At 45.8% G+C, this 12,326-nt stretch overlaps 1 protein-coding gene across 1 annotated transcript in view; it reads left to right on the top strand.

Moving 5' to 3' along the window:
- Positions 1-620: 620 nt before the first annotated feature.
- S1PR2 (sphingosine-1-phosphate receptor 2) overlaps positions 621-12,326 on the top strand; it is a 75,312-nt gene continuing 63,606 nt past the window's right edge. The window contains exon 1 of the mRNA XM_087710949.1: positions 621-801. The gene's annotated coding sequence lies outside the window, so the exon portion shown is untranslated. The remainder of the gene's footprint in view (positions 802-12,326) is intronic.

The following is a 12,326-nucleotide window of genomic DNA, read 5'->3' as shown; positions in this document are numbered from 1 at the left end:
CTTCTCTTTCTCCCCCTTCCACCCTCCTCTCCTTTCTTTTCTCCCGGAACGCATTTAATCCCGCATTTAATGCCGAAAAGTTGCTCTTGCGAGGCTGAACCAAAATCCAGGGAGTTCCCCTAGCGCCGTAAGTTCGACCCTTGCCGCCCCCTGCAATTCGCCGGGTAACTTTGGCCTCCTGTGTTCAAGTGGAGACTCGCGACCTACCTTGGAGGGTCGTTGTGTTGGTTGCTAGCGCGTGGATTTCCCTCGCCTTTGGCCACGGCTAAGCACTGTTGGGTTAGCCGGAAAGGGCAGGTATTGTAGCCGGGGGAGTTTGGGGACGGGGGCGGGGATAGCGGCTATTCTGTGTTGAGATTTTAACCCTTAGGCGTTTTACGCTTCCTTTGGGGCGATACGAACTCGCCGCCCACGCCCCTTCCTCACGCCCCCCGCTGCCTTATTGCGGATCTGCTCCGCCGGCTGCAGACAGAAGAGGGAAGAGCCCATGAATATCCCCCGCCTGCCCCGGCTGGCTTGCGAGCCAAAGCAGCGCGAGGGGCGGGCAGATCGAAGAAAGGGGCGCACCCCCCCTGCCGGAGGAAGCGCCGCTGAGCCCGCCGGGCGCCGCGCCTCCTTTCCGCTGCTGCATCCAAGGCACAGCTGGATCGCATCGACGGCTGGGCGGGAGGGAGGTCGGGCAAATGGAGGCTGCTCGTCAGCCCCTCGGCTCGAGCCTGCCGCCGACGTCGCTCGGGCTTCCACAGCCGGCTGAGAGGAGACCTCGCCGCTGCTTTCTGGGCCCCTGACCGAGCCGGGGAGGTGAGTCCGGGCGGCTGCGGGGAGGGGGGGGGGCGCTCGCCTCTTCGATTCGGCTCTGTCCCGCCAAGTGGGTGGGTGGGTGGGGTGGCTTCTCTTCCCTCTGCACCCTCCGCTTCCCTCTTTTGTGGAAGTCCGGGCATCCCCCGCTCCTCCTGGAAGGGAGAGAATCGCCTCTTTCTCTCCCTCCCGACCCCCTCCCCTTCCCCGCTTGCAACTTTTGTCCTCGGCTCCGGAGTCCAGCCTTTGTCAGGTTGCCCTCGCTTCCCGCTGCCCCTTCGGCAGACCCTTCGCTGGGGGCTTTTTTTTTCTGCAGGAAAAACAAAATACCGTGGCTCTTCTTTCTTCCCCCACCGCCGCCGCCGCCGCCGCCGCTGCCGCCGGGACAGCGGAGCCGTCGCGCCCGCCCTCCGCCCCGCTTCTGCTCTTTCCAAACGTCCCCTCCATCCTTTCTTCCCATTTGAAGGCGCCCCCTCCTGAGCGGACGCTCTCGTGTACACAACACACACACACACACACACAACACACACACACACACACAACACACACACACACACACACACACACACACAGAGCAAAAGCGGGAGAGGTGAAATCTCTGCGATTGTCCCGATGAAGGCCTTAATGCAGGGGTCTCCAGCCTTTTGTCAACTTTAAGCCTGGTGGACTTCAACTCCCAGAATTCCCAAGCCAGCTGCAGGGGTCTCCAACCTTTTATCAACTTTAAGCCTGGTGGACTTCAACTCCCAGAATTCCCCAGCCAGCTGCAGGGGTCTCCAACCTTTTATCAACTTTAAGCCTGGTGAACTTCAACTCCCAGAATTCCCCAGCCAGCTGCAGGGGTCTTCAACCTTTTATCAACTTTAAGCCTGGTGGACTTCAACTCCCAGAATTCCCCAGTCAGCTGCAGGGGTCTCCAGCCTTTTATCAACTTTAAGTCTGTAGGACTTCAACTCCCAGAATTCTGAGAGTTTAAGTCCGCCAGGCTTAAAGTTGACAAGCTGGTTGGGGAATTCTGGGAGTTGAAGTCCGCCAGGCTTCAAGTGGACAAGCTGGCTGGGGAATTCTGGGAGTTGAAGTCCGCCAGGCTTAAAGTTGACAAGCTGTCTGGGGAATTCTGGGAGTTGAAGTCTGCCAGGCTTAAAGGTGACAACCTGGCTGGGGAATTCTGGGAGTTGAAGTCTGCCAGGCTTCAAGTCTACAAGCTGGCTGGGGAATTCTGGGAGTTGAAGTCCACCAGGCTTAAAGGTGACAAGCAGGCTGGGGAATTCTGGGAGTTGAAGTCCACCAGGCTTAAAGTTGACAAGGTTGGAGACCCCTGGCCTAATATAGCTGTTATCAACCCGCGGTGTTAACGCCTTTGGTTCTTGGAGGTTATATTTTTTGCTTCGGCTGGGTTTGGTCACTGCTATTGTTTGCTGAAGGTTCAGGCCGTCCTGTGTTGTAGCCGGGCTGGGTTTGTTTGAGTACTTTAAATACCGTATGCATGCAGCTGCTTTCATTCTTCTGTAGAAAAAGTCAGTGGCTCTTGTGAAAAAGAAGTGCACTGGTTTTGGGGGGGGGGGGGGTTCTTTCCAAAAGTCCTGTTGCATCCAGACATGATCCAGGTGACTGGGCTTTCCAAACAGAAGTGGCAGACAATAGCTGAAAATATGAAAGAAAATTAAATGGTTTTTTCCCCCCTACAATATTTAAAAGTGCAGCGGCAAAGAATTATACAAAGCAAAGGTTTTTCACGTCGCTAAGAACAGTCTCCAGTTATACATTCTTTCATTCAGACCTGGGTCCTTGAGAGACCACCTGCTGCCAATTACCTCCAATAGACCCATTAGATCCCACAGATTAGGCCTCCTCCGAATTCCATCTACTGGCCAATGCCGTTTGGCTACTACCCGGAGGAGGGCCTTCTCTGTGGCTGCTCCGGCCCCGTGGAGATTCGGACTATCACCACCCTTCAGGCCTTCCGCAAAGCCCTTAAAACCTGGCTGTTCCGACAGGCCTGGGGCTGATGAGTTCCCCGCCCCCACTCGAATTGTGTGGTTGTTGACTGTTTTTAAATTGTTGTAGTTGTTTGTCCGTTGTCTTTCCTCCATGTTTGTATTCCCCCCCCCCCTTACTTTGGTTTGTGAGCCGCCCTGAGTCGCTCTGGGAATAGGGCGGCATAGAAATGCAATAAATCAATAAATCAATCCACAAGTCCAGCCACACTGGGCAACTAAATGCATCCTGAAAACCTACAAACTCAAAATAGCTGAAAAAGCCCGTGGCACGACAAAACCGCGGTCCACTAAAGCACGCCCGATTAAAGCGCGTACCTGACGTCATCAGCAGCGCGACAAATACGACCGCGGAGAAAAAAGGGTGCTTTAAAAAGCGCTTTTAAAGCAAGCCGATTCACGTAAAGGTAAGGGTTAGGTTTAGGGTTAGGTTAAGGGTTAGGTTTAGGTTTAGGGTTAGGTTTGGGGGGGTTAGGGTAAGGTTTTCGCGTTAATTTTAACTTTACCGCTCACAGCGTGATGTTTTCGTCGCGCTGTGATGACGTCAGGTACGCGCTTTCGTCGAGCGCGCTTTAGTCTACCGCGGTTTTGTGGTGGAACCGAAAAAGCCACCCTCGAGGAGGGCTGCTGCCCAAGGTATCAAGTGCGCCAAGACAAGTATGGATAGTTTTAACTCAAGATGGCTTTTCAAGTGGTTGGGCACATTCCTAGAGATCAGGTCAATCAGGGGCTGCTAATCTTCAGACTCCCTGTAATCTGTGAATTGAGGGCACATGTTTCCGAAGACCAATGGCAGAAAAGGAGCAGGAGGGGACTCTCTTCCTCTTGCTTGGGAGCCCACAGAACCGTGGAGTTTTCCACTGTTGAGAAACAAAGTTGAATTAATAATAGGCTTCGTAGCCTGTTCCAGATCCTGTTCTTGAGCACAGGGAGGCAGGATAATTAGGCAGAATCTTGGGGGTGTTAGGGTTAGGGTAATTCTCGACTTACAGCAGTTCATTCGAAGTTAAAACAGCACTGAAAAAGGTCACCATTTTTCACACTTAGGATCATTGTGGCATCCCCATGATAACATCATCAAAATTCAGATGCTTGGCAATGGGTTCATATTCGTGCTGGTTGCAGTGTCCCTGGGGTCGTGTGATCACTTTTTGTGACCTTCTCACAAGCATAGTCAATGGGGACAACCAGATTCACTTAACAACAGTATTAAGTAAGAAGAGCCGAGGTGGCGCAGTGGTTAAATGCAGCACTGCAGGCTACTTCAGCTGACTGCTAGTTCTGCAGTTCGGCTGTTCAAATCTCACCGGCTCAGGGTTGACTCAGCCTTCCATCCTTCCGAGGTGGGTAAAATGAGGACCCGGATTGTTGTTGGGGGCAATATGCTGACTCTGTAAACCGCTTAGAGAGGGCTGAAAGCCCTATGAAGCGGTATATAAGTCTAACTGCTATTGCTATTGCTAACTAACTTAACAACTGCAGTGATTCACTTAACAACTGTGGCAAAAAGGTCATAAAATGAGGCAAAACTCACTTTACAGATGTCTCACTTAAACCGCATAGATTTTGGCCTTAATTGTTGTCATAAATTAAGGATTATCTGTAGTATGCATTTTTATTGTCTTTAGATAGCATGCTTTGATAGTTTTATACATAGAATTTTATACTTTCATTTATATAATTTTGTTAGAATGACATTTAAATCACTTTGAGATGGCTGCAAAACTCTCTCTATAATATTTATCCTATTTCTTTAAAAAGCTGTCCACGTGCATTTTGGCCATCCTACTTCTTCTAGTGTTATGCCTATATGTCAGAGGTGGGTTCCTACCAGTTCGCACCTATTCCGTAGAACCGGTTCGTCAAATCTACCAAACCAGTTAGAAGAGGTTCCACCAGTGGACCCGGAAAGCAGGCCACGCCTACAGAAGAGGTTCCAAAATTGTTTGAAACCCACCACTGCCCCACACAAAGAGAGAGAGAGAGAGAGAGAGAGAGAGAGAGAGAGAGAGAGAGAGACTGACACAGAGAGAGAGAAAGAGAAAGAAAGGAAGAAATAAATAAAGAAAGAAAGAAAAAGAAAGAGTGAGAGAGAGATGAAAAAAAAGAAAAAAGGGACAGAGAGACAAAAGGAAGGAAAGAGAGAGAGAGAGAGAGAGAGAGACTGACACAGAGAGAGAGAAAGAGAAAAAAGGAAGAAATAAATAAATAAAAAAGAAAAAAGAAAGAAAGAGTGAGAGAGAGATGAAAGAAAAAAGAAAAAAGGGACAGAGAGACAAAAGGAAGGAAAGAGAGAGAGAGAGAGGAAGAGAGAGAGAGAGAGGAAAAAAACACATGGCTGGCAACCCACTCCCACAAAGGAGGCCACACCCACAGAGTAGGTTCCCAAAAAATTTGAAACCCACCACTGATATATGTGTATGTTTAACAGGACCCAGGAACAAAAGACAGATATTGCAGAGAGACCAAATCTCTAACTCTTTCCCCTCTGGCCAATTCCTGCTCAAAACAATCCTTTCCTCCCCCCCCCCCCCCCGCCCCACTTGTCACATCACTGCAAAAGAGACTTGAGAGAAAAGATCCTTGCAGCTGGGTGTCATGTGTAACATGAGTTGACGGCCATCCCAACATCCTGAAGCGATGAATTCTTTCAGCCAACTGTGTGTTGTTGTATGGAGCAAAATTTTCTTTTGTTTGCCTCCTCACTTTCAGCCAGTCAGTTGAACTCTTTGATCTCAAACTTGTGTCATGTTACCAAGAATCCTTTTCCTTGTTCCCATTTCTCTCTCTTGTCCCCAACTCTGTGACATTTGTCCACAGCCTAAGCTTCACTCGTTATTCATTCAAATAGAGATGGGCCCATCTTCTAGCGTTGTCTCCAATGGAATAAAACCATCAGTGGCTGCTAATCTTGATAATGGCATGCCATTCTTAAATCAACAAAGAAAGAGGCTTTTCCTCTCCTAAGTTTGTGGGTTTTCAGGATGCATTTAGTTGCCCAGTTTGGCTGGAGTTGTGGTTGAAAGAGTGTATAAGTGGAGACTGTTCTTAGCAACGTGAAAAACCTTTGCTTTGTATAATTCTTTGCCACTGCACTTTAAAAAATATTGTAGGGGGAAAAAGACATTTAATTTTCTTTCAGCCTTGATGGAGTGGTCTATGAGGAATACCCCAAACCTCCCACAGACCCATTAGATCTCACAGGGTTGGCCTCCTCCGGGTTCCATCTACTAGCCAATGCCATCTGGCTACTACCCGGGGGAGGGCCTTCTCTGTGGCAGCTCCAGCCCTCTGGAATGAACTCCCCGCAGGGATTCGGACCCTCACCTCTCTCCAGGCCTTCCAAAAAAGCCGTCAAAACCTGGCTTTGCCGGTAGGCCTGGGGGTGATGAGTTCCCCTCCCCTCTCGACTTGTATGATTGTGTGACTTTTGCTTATTTTAATTATTTGCATTTCGTTTTATGTTCCCCTTTTCCCCCCTTTTGTATTGTTCGCCGTCGTGAGTCCTCCCGGAGAAGGGCAGCATATAAATAATAAAATTCAATTCAATTCATATTATTTTTGTTAAATAACAAAAATACTCAGCAAGCATGCAATCATTTTGCAGGAATCTCAGCATTTGGGAGGGAGCTGGTTAACTGCAATTTGGTCATCTTTTGCTTTAGAAAAGCCAGGTGATTCTGCATTCTTGGAAAAGTCTGTTTAATCTAGATGAGTTGTTGGGAAACATCTCTACAAAGAAAGCCTCTAGAGAGATAGTAACAATTTGCATCCACCCCCCCACCCCCCCAAAGACCTGGGCTCTTCATTTCAAAAACTCTTAAGCTGCCTTCCAAGTCAAGTGTCCCCCTTTCCCATCCCAAGCTGCTCTTTGCTTGCTGTCTTGCCAGCTAGGGATCCCCTTCTTCATTTGCTCATGTGCAAATTTAACTAGGGGTTCTTCTAAAAGTACCTATGAATCATCCTTCCCCCAGTTCTGTCTTTCATAAACTCCCACTCTAGGAGATCGGTTCCCTGCTCTTTGAGTAATTAGCTTTCCCAAAGCCTCTTGCCAAATCTCAAGCCAGCAACAAGAACCATCTGTTGTAATCCGTGGCCAGCCCAACTCCGGTTCCTCGGACTTCTGGCCTCGAATGTCCTAGAGTTGTCAGGGAACTCTGGTTTTGATTAAGCCAGTCAGGAGGCAGTTGTTACCCTGCCCTGTGCTGCGTGACCCGTCAAAAGCGCGTTCCACAAAAGCGCGGTCGACGAAATCGCCTATGTGACGTCATCACAACGCGACGAAAAAGATCGAAAAATTGAAATAAAAAATAAATTACAGCAAGCCGATTCACATAAAGGTAAGGGTTAGGGTTAGGTTAAGGGTTAGGGTTAGGGTTAGAGCGTTAGCGTTACGTTTAGCGTTAGGTTAAGGGTTAGCGTTAGGTTTTTCGTTACGTTAAGGGTTAGGTTTAGGGTTAGGTTTAGGGTTAGGTTAAGGGTTAGGTTTAGGGTTAGGGTTAGGGTTAGGTTTGGGGGGGTTAGGGTAAGTTTTTAGCTTTATTTTTACATTTTTCGATCTTTTTCGTCGCGCTGTGATGACGTCACATACGTGCTTTCGTCGACCGCGATTTTGTCGTCCGCGGTTTTGTGGTGGAACCCCTGTGCTGCACATGTCCCCAAGATGAGTAAATTAAGAGCTGGATGGCAAGATTTAGCATTGAAAAAGCAGACCAGGAAGATATAGCTATTCTCCGCCCACTCGTGCTATTTAAGAATTGAAGGAATTCTCTTCAGCTAGGATGACTTCACCCATTATAAGCCATCTCTCTGCCTCACCCTGTAACTCCTACAGATAGTGTTAAGTTCCATGGAACAGGAAGTGCTTCATGGTGCTTGGCATCTGAACAAAGATCCCTTCTTGGCTCTTTGTGCCAAGGAACACAGGTAAACAAAGGTGGTTGGACAAGAAGGGTCCATGCTCTCTTTAAAATATCCAGATAGCAGAAAACAGAAGTGCCTTAATGCAGAAACCAATACCCAGCAGGTCTCTGGCATTTGCCTCTGATGTTCAGGATAGGAAGCAGATAGCAATAGCAGTTAGACTTATATACCGCTTCATAGGGCTTTCAGCCCTCTCTAAGCGGTTTACAGAGTCAGCATATTGCCCCCAATAATCTGGGTCCTCATTTTACCCACTTTGGAAGGATGGAAGGCTGAGCCGGTGAGATTAGAACCACTGAACTGCAATAGCAATAGCAGTTAGACTTATATACCGCTTCATAGGGCTTTCAGCCCTCTCTAAGCGGTTTACAGAGTCAGCATATTGCCCCCAACAACAATCCGGGTCCTCATTTCACCCACCTCGGAAGGATGGAAGGCTGAGTCAACCTTGAGCCGGTGAGATTAGAACCGCTGAACTGCCGATAACAGTCAGCTGAAGTGGCCTGCAGTACTGCACCCTAACCACTGCGCCACCTCGGCTCTTATGTTGGCCCTTAAATGGAATAAATAGGCCGTAGCTTCGTCTTCAAGTTGAAGAATCCTTCCTGATTTGCAATTGGAATAGCAGCTAATGGTTACATAGGAAGAAAGACTATTTGCTTCTTGCTGATAAAATCTCTCTTAATATTATCGTGCTTCAAGGTCGAAACCTGTCCTCTTTGTTTATGTTCAAGCTGCATCTTAACACTGTCCAGCTGGGGAAGACTACCGGCTTCCAGTGATGGCAGCTCCCTTCTTCTCTTATTTAGTGATGGAGGGTGTGCAGGTTGGAACACCTCCAGAAAGCTGCTAGGTGTATTTCACTCAAGCTAGGTGTATTTCACTCAAGCAAGGAGCCACTTTTGATTTGGAAAGGGAGAAGAACGAGATTCCAGAGGATGTGTCTTGGATACAATTAAAGGAAAATTGTGGGAAAACATTTTTTCTTTTTTTTTTAGATAATTAATTGCATGAAGACTGCAACATTCTTGTCAGTACAAATCGGTAAACCCCTTTCCTTATTTTTACAGGCATACCAAGTAGATGAGTTCATTTAGCAGTTTATAATAGTAATGTGTGCAGTTTCAGATCTGAAGGGAGAAACATGTTTCAAAATATAAATGTAAGCACATATGGCAAATTTTGGCAATTCCTTGGACAAACATAATTTTTCTTTGCAGCTGTGTGGGGGATATTCTGAGAGACCTTTTCCCTTTTGGTTTGAACTGCTGCATTGTTGGGTTAGATTCATATTCTCTCTCTCTCTCTCTCTCCCCCCCCCTCTCTCTCTCTCCCTCCCTCCCTCCCTCCCTCCCTCTCTCCCTCCCTTCCTCCCTCCCTCCCTCCTTCCTTCCCTCCCTCCCTTCCTCTCCCTCTCTCTCTGTCTCTGACAAGCAGACATCAGAAGTCTGATGAGCAGAGAGGATTCATCTTGTACTTTCATATGAATTCTTCTCCAGCTCTCTGTGTGACTGCCGGAACCAATATTTTGCACCTGGTTTGTACTGGTCTGACAACTCTGGTTCAAATGCAACAACAATTGCAAAATGCAACAAAATTGGATTAGTACAAACTCTTTAGAGCAGTGGTTTTCTAAGTTATTATTTTCTAGGAAATCTCTTCCGGGGGAAATGAGCATATTGAATGGATCTTTAGCTGTGTATTGCAAATTAAGAACAGTAAGAAGTACTGTATTGTTTGACACAGTGGTACAATTTTTCAAGATACTAAGAAAACTCTAGGCGTCTTAGTAACGTAGTTTGATAAACTACTATTAGAAGCTCAGCAAAGATCTTAACTGGGCACAGTTAAGTGATACATGTTTAGAGGGCGATAGTGAGCATTCATTTAAGTTCAAAAATTTAAAAAGAATATAGGAAAGCTGCAAAAGAAAAGGAACATTGAAAATAAACTACAAATATGTCAAGAAGAACATAGAACAGAAAGTTAGAAATGAGTTATTTACAAACTCAGGAAAGTAGATTTGCGGTTAAAGATTAATTCTATCGTTAAATAGTAAACTTTCAACTAACGGGAGCAAGTAAAAAGGAGCAGGTCTCTCTTTCTTTGAGCTTATCAAGAATATGTTGAATAATGTCAGGAATGCTAGATGGCAGATACCACATTTTGGAGTGGAGGTATCTATCCAAAGCAATCTATCCAAAGCAAGACCCCTTACATTATCCAAAAGTGGCATTTTGTTACAAAGCTGCAAGAACAATGGACAATATCTCCTGTGGAGAAGTGGAAGATCTCCTTTATTCCTTAGATATGTCAAAGAGCTATCTGGCTCCAGTTGTGGATTCTTTTCAGGAAAAATGGTAAGAAAGTTCTTGTTTGTGGGTGTTGCATCTGGCCCATCACATAATTTCCTCTATGCTCCTGTACAATTTTGACACAGATTTCCCAGATGGACTTTCAAAATGTGCTCTCACTAAGGAGCGGAGGAACAGAAGAGCTTGACTGGGATAGGGTAAAAGATAAGGACTACTAGGAGGAGAGAGACAGAGGTGGGTTCCTACCAGTTCGCACCTATTTGGTAGAACCGGTTCGTCAAATCTACCGAACCGGTTAGAAGAGGTTCCACCAGTGGACCCGGAAAGCAGGCCACACCCACAGAAGAGGTTCCAAATTTTTTTGAAACCAACCACTGCCCCACACACACAGAGAGAGACAGACAGACTGACAGAGAGAGAGAAAGAGAGAGGAAAGGAAGAAATAAATAAATAAATAAATAAAAAAGAAAGAAAGAAAGAAAAAGAGTGAGAGAGACGAAAGAAAAAAAGAAAAAGGAACAGAGAGACAAAAGGAATGAAAGAGAGAGAGAAAGAAAGAAAGAAAGAAAGAAAGAAAGAAAGAAAGAAAGAAAGAAAGAAAGAAAGAAAGAAAACACATGGCTGGCAAGCCACTCCCACCAGGTCACATGGCCAGCAAGCCACTCCCACAAAGGAGGCCACACCCACAGAAGAGGTTCCAAATTTTTTTGAAACCAACCACTGCCCCCCCACACACAGAGACAGACAGACTGACACACAGAGAGAGAGAGAGAGAGAGAGAGAGAAAGAAAGAAAGAAATAAATAAATAAATAAAAAAGAAAGAAAGAAAAAGAGTGAGAGAGAGACGAAAGAAAAAAAAGGAACAGAGAGACAAAAGGAAGGAAGAGAGAGAGAGAGAGAAAGAAAGAAAGAAAGAAAGAAAGAGAAAGAAAGAAAGAAAGAAAGAAAACACATGGCTGGCAAGCCACTCCCACCAGGTCACATGGCCAGCAAGCCACTCCCACAAAGGAGGCCACACCCACAGAAGAGGTTCCAAAATTTTTTGAAACCAACCACTGCCCCCCCCCACAGAGACAGACAGACAGACTGACACAGAGAGAGAGAGAGAAAGGAAGGAAGAAATAAATAAATAAATAAATATATAAAAAAGAAAGAAAGAAAAAGAGTGAGAGAGAGACAAAAGAAAAAAAAGAAAAAGGAACAGAGAGACAAAAGGAAGGAAAGAGAGAGAAAGAAAGAAAGAAAGAAAGAAAGAAAGAAAGAAAGAAAGAAAGAAAGAAAACACATGGCTGGCAAGCCACTCCCACCAGGTCACATGGCCAGCAAGCCACTCCCACAAAGGAGGCCACACCCACAGAGTAGGTTCCAAAAAATTTTGAAACCCACCACTGGAGAGAGATCACAACTAACCTGAAGAATGGGAGGGAGAATGAAAACGAGAAAGATGCAAAAATTGTTCTGCTGCCTTACAATGAGTATCAGAAGTGAGTGGGGGGGGGGAGAGGGGGAAACCACAGAAAGTAAACAATGAAAGGGATTCTCCTGGGATCTGTTTTCCATAAAGGTGCAGTAGGTACAAGTGGAAATGTAGAGAAAAAGAGCCTTAAGAAGGGAGAATAGCCACTTCTACCGAACATCTTTAAAAAAACGCAGTTTGTTTTCTGACCTGTAATACAGGTCACACAAAAAACACCCTTGGTGTGTCTCTGAATTAACCACATGATGAGTTGGAAGAAGAGTGTGGATCACTTTATTGTGCAATTGCTCTGTTTTTTTTCAGAGGACTTTAATAAGGACCCAGATGATGTCATGTGCCCTTTAGAATCCTTTTATGCCTTCCCACCGTTTCTCTTTTTTTCTTCCTCCTTATCAGTAAAATATATTAAGAAAGGACTGAATTTCTATTTAAGATCCCTCAGTTTGGAAATAACCCATGCAGTGATACAGAGATATTGTAAATGCTGTGTTTTAAGACTTGGTTCTCCATGCACTGGGCCTGGATTGATTTCACCTACCCTTTTCAACATAACCTACACTGTACGATATCAGAAGACTGCTCCCCACTTCTTTCAATCCATAAATATTTGGAAGCAAATAATTTATCACATGGTAAACAGCTTCTGGATCACTTGGAAAATTATCTGAATTCTGAATTGACTTTTTTTTTTTAGTAATGGTGTAAGGGAATGACATAATGTCGTTTGTAAAACTGTGCTTCGTCCCATATGTCCTAAATAGGAACTTCACTGGATATTGATATATTGATGAGGACAGTTCTGATGTCTCTCTTCT

Source organism: Thamnophis sirtalis, unplaced genomic scaffold, assembly GCF_051295495.1.
Source record: "Thamnophis sirtalis isolate CommonGarterSnake01/CBP01778 unplaced genomic scaffold, rThaSir2_p1.2 scaffold_3, whole genome shotgun sequence".
NCBI lineage: Eukaryota > Metazoa > Chordata > Lepidosauria > Squamata > Natricidae > Thamnophis > Thamnophis sirtalis.
This window is presented reverse-complemented; position numbering and strand designations above follow the sequence as displayed.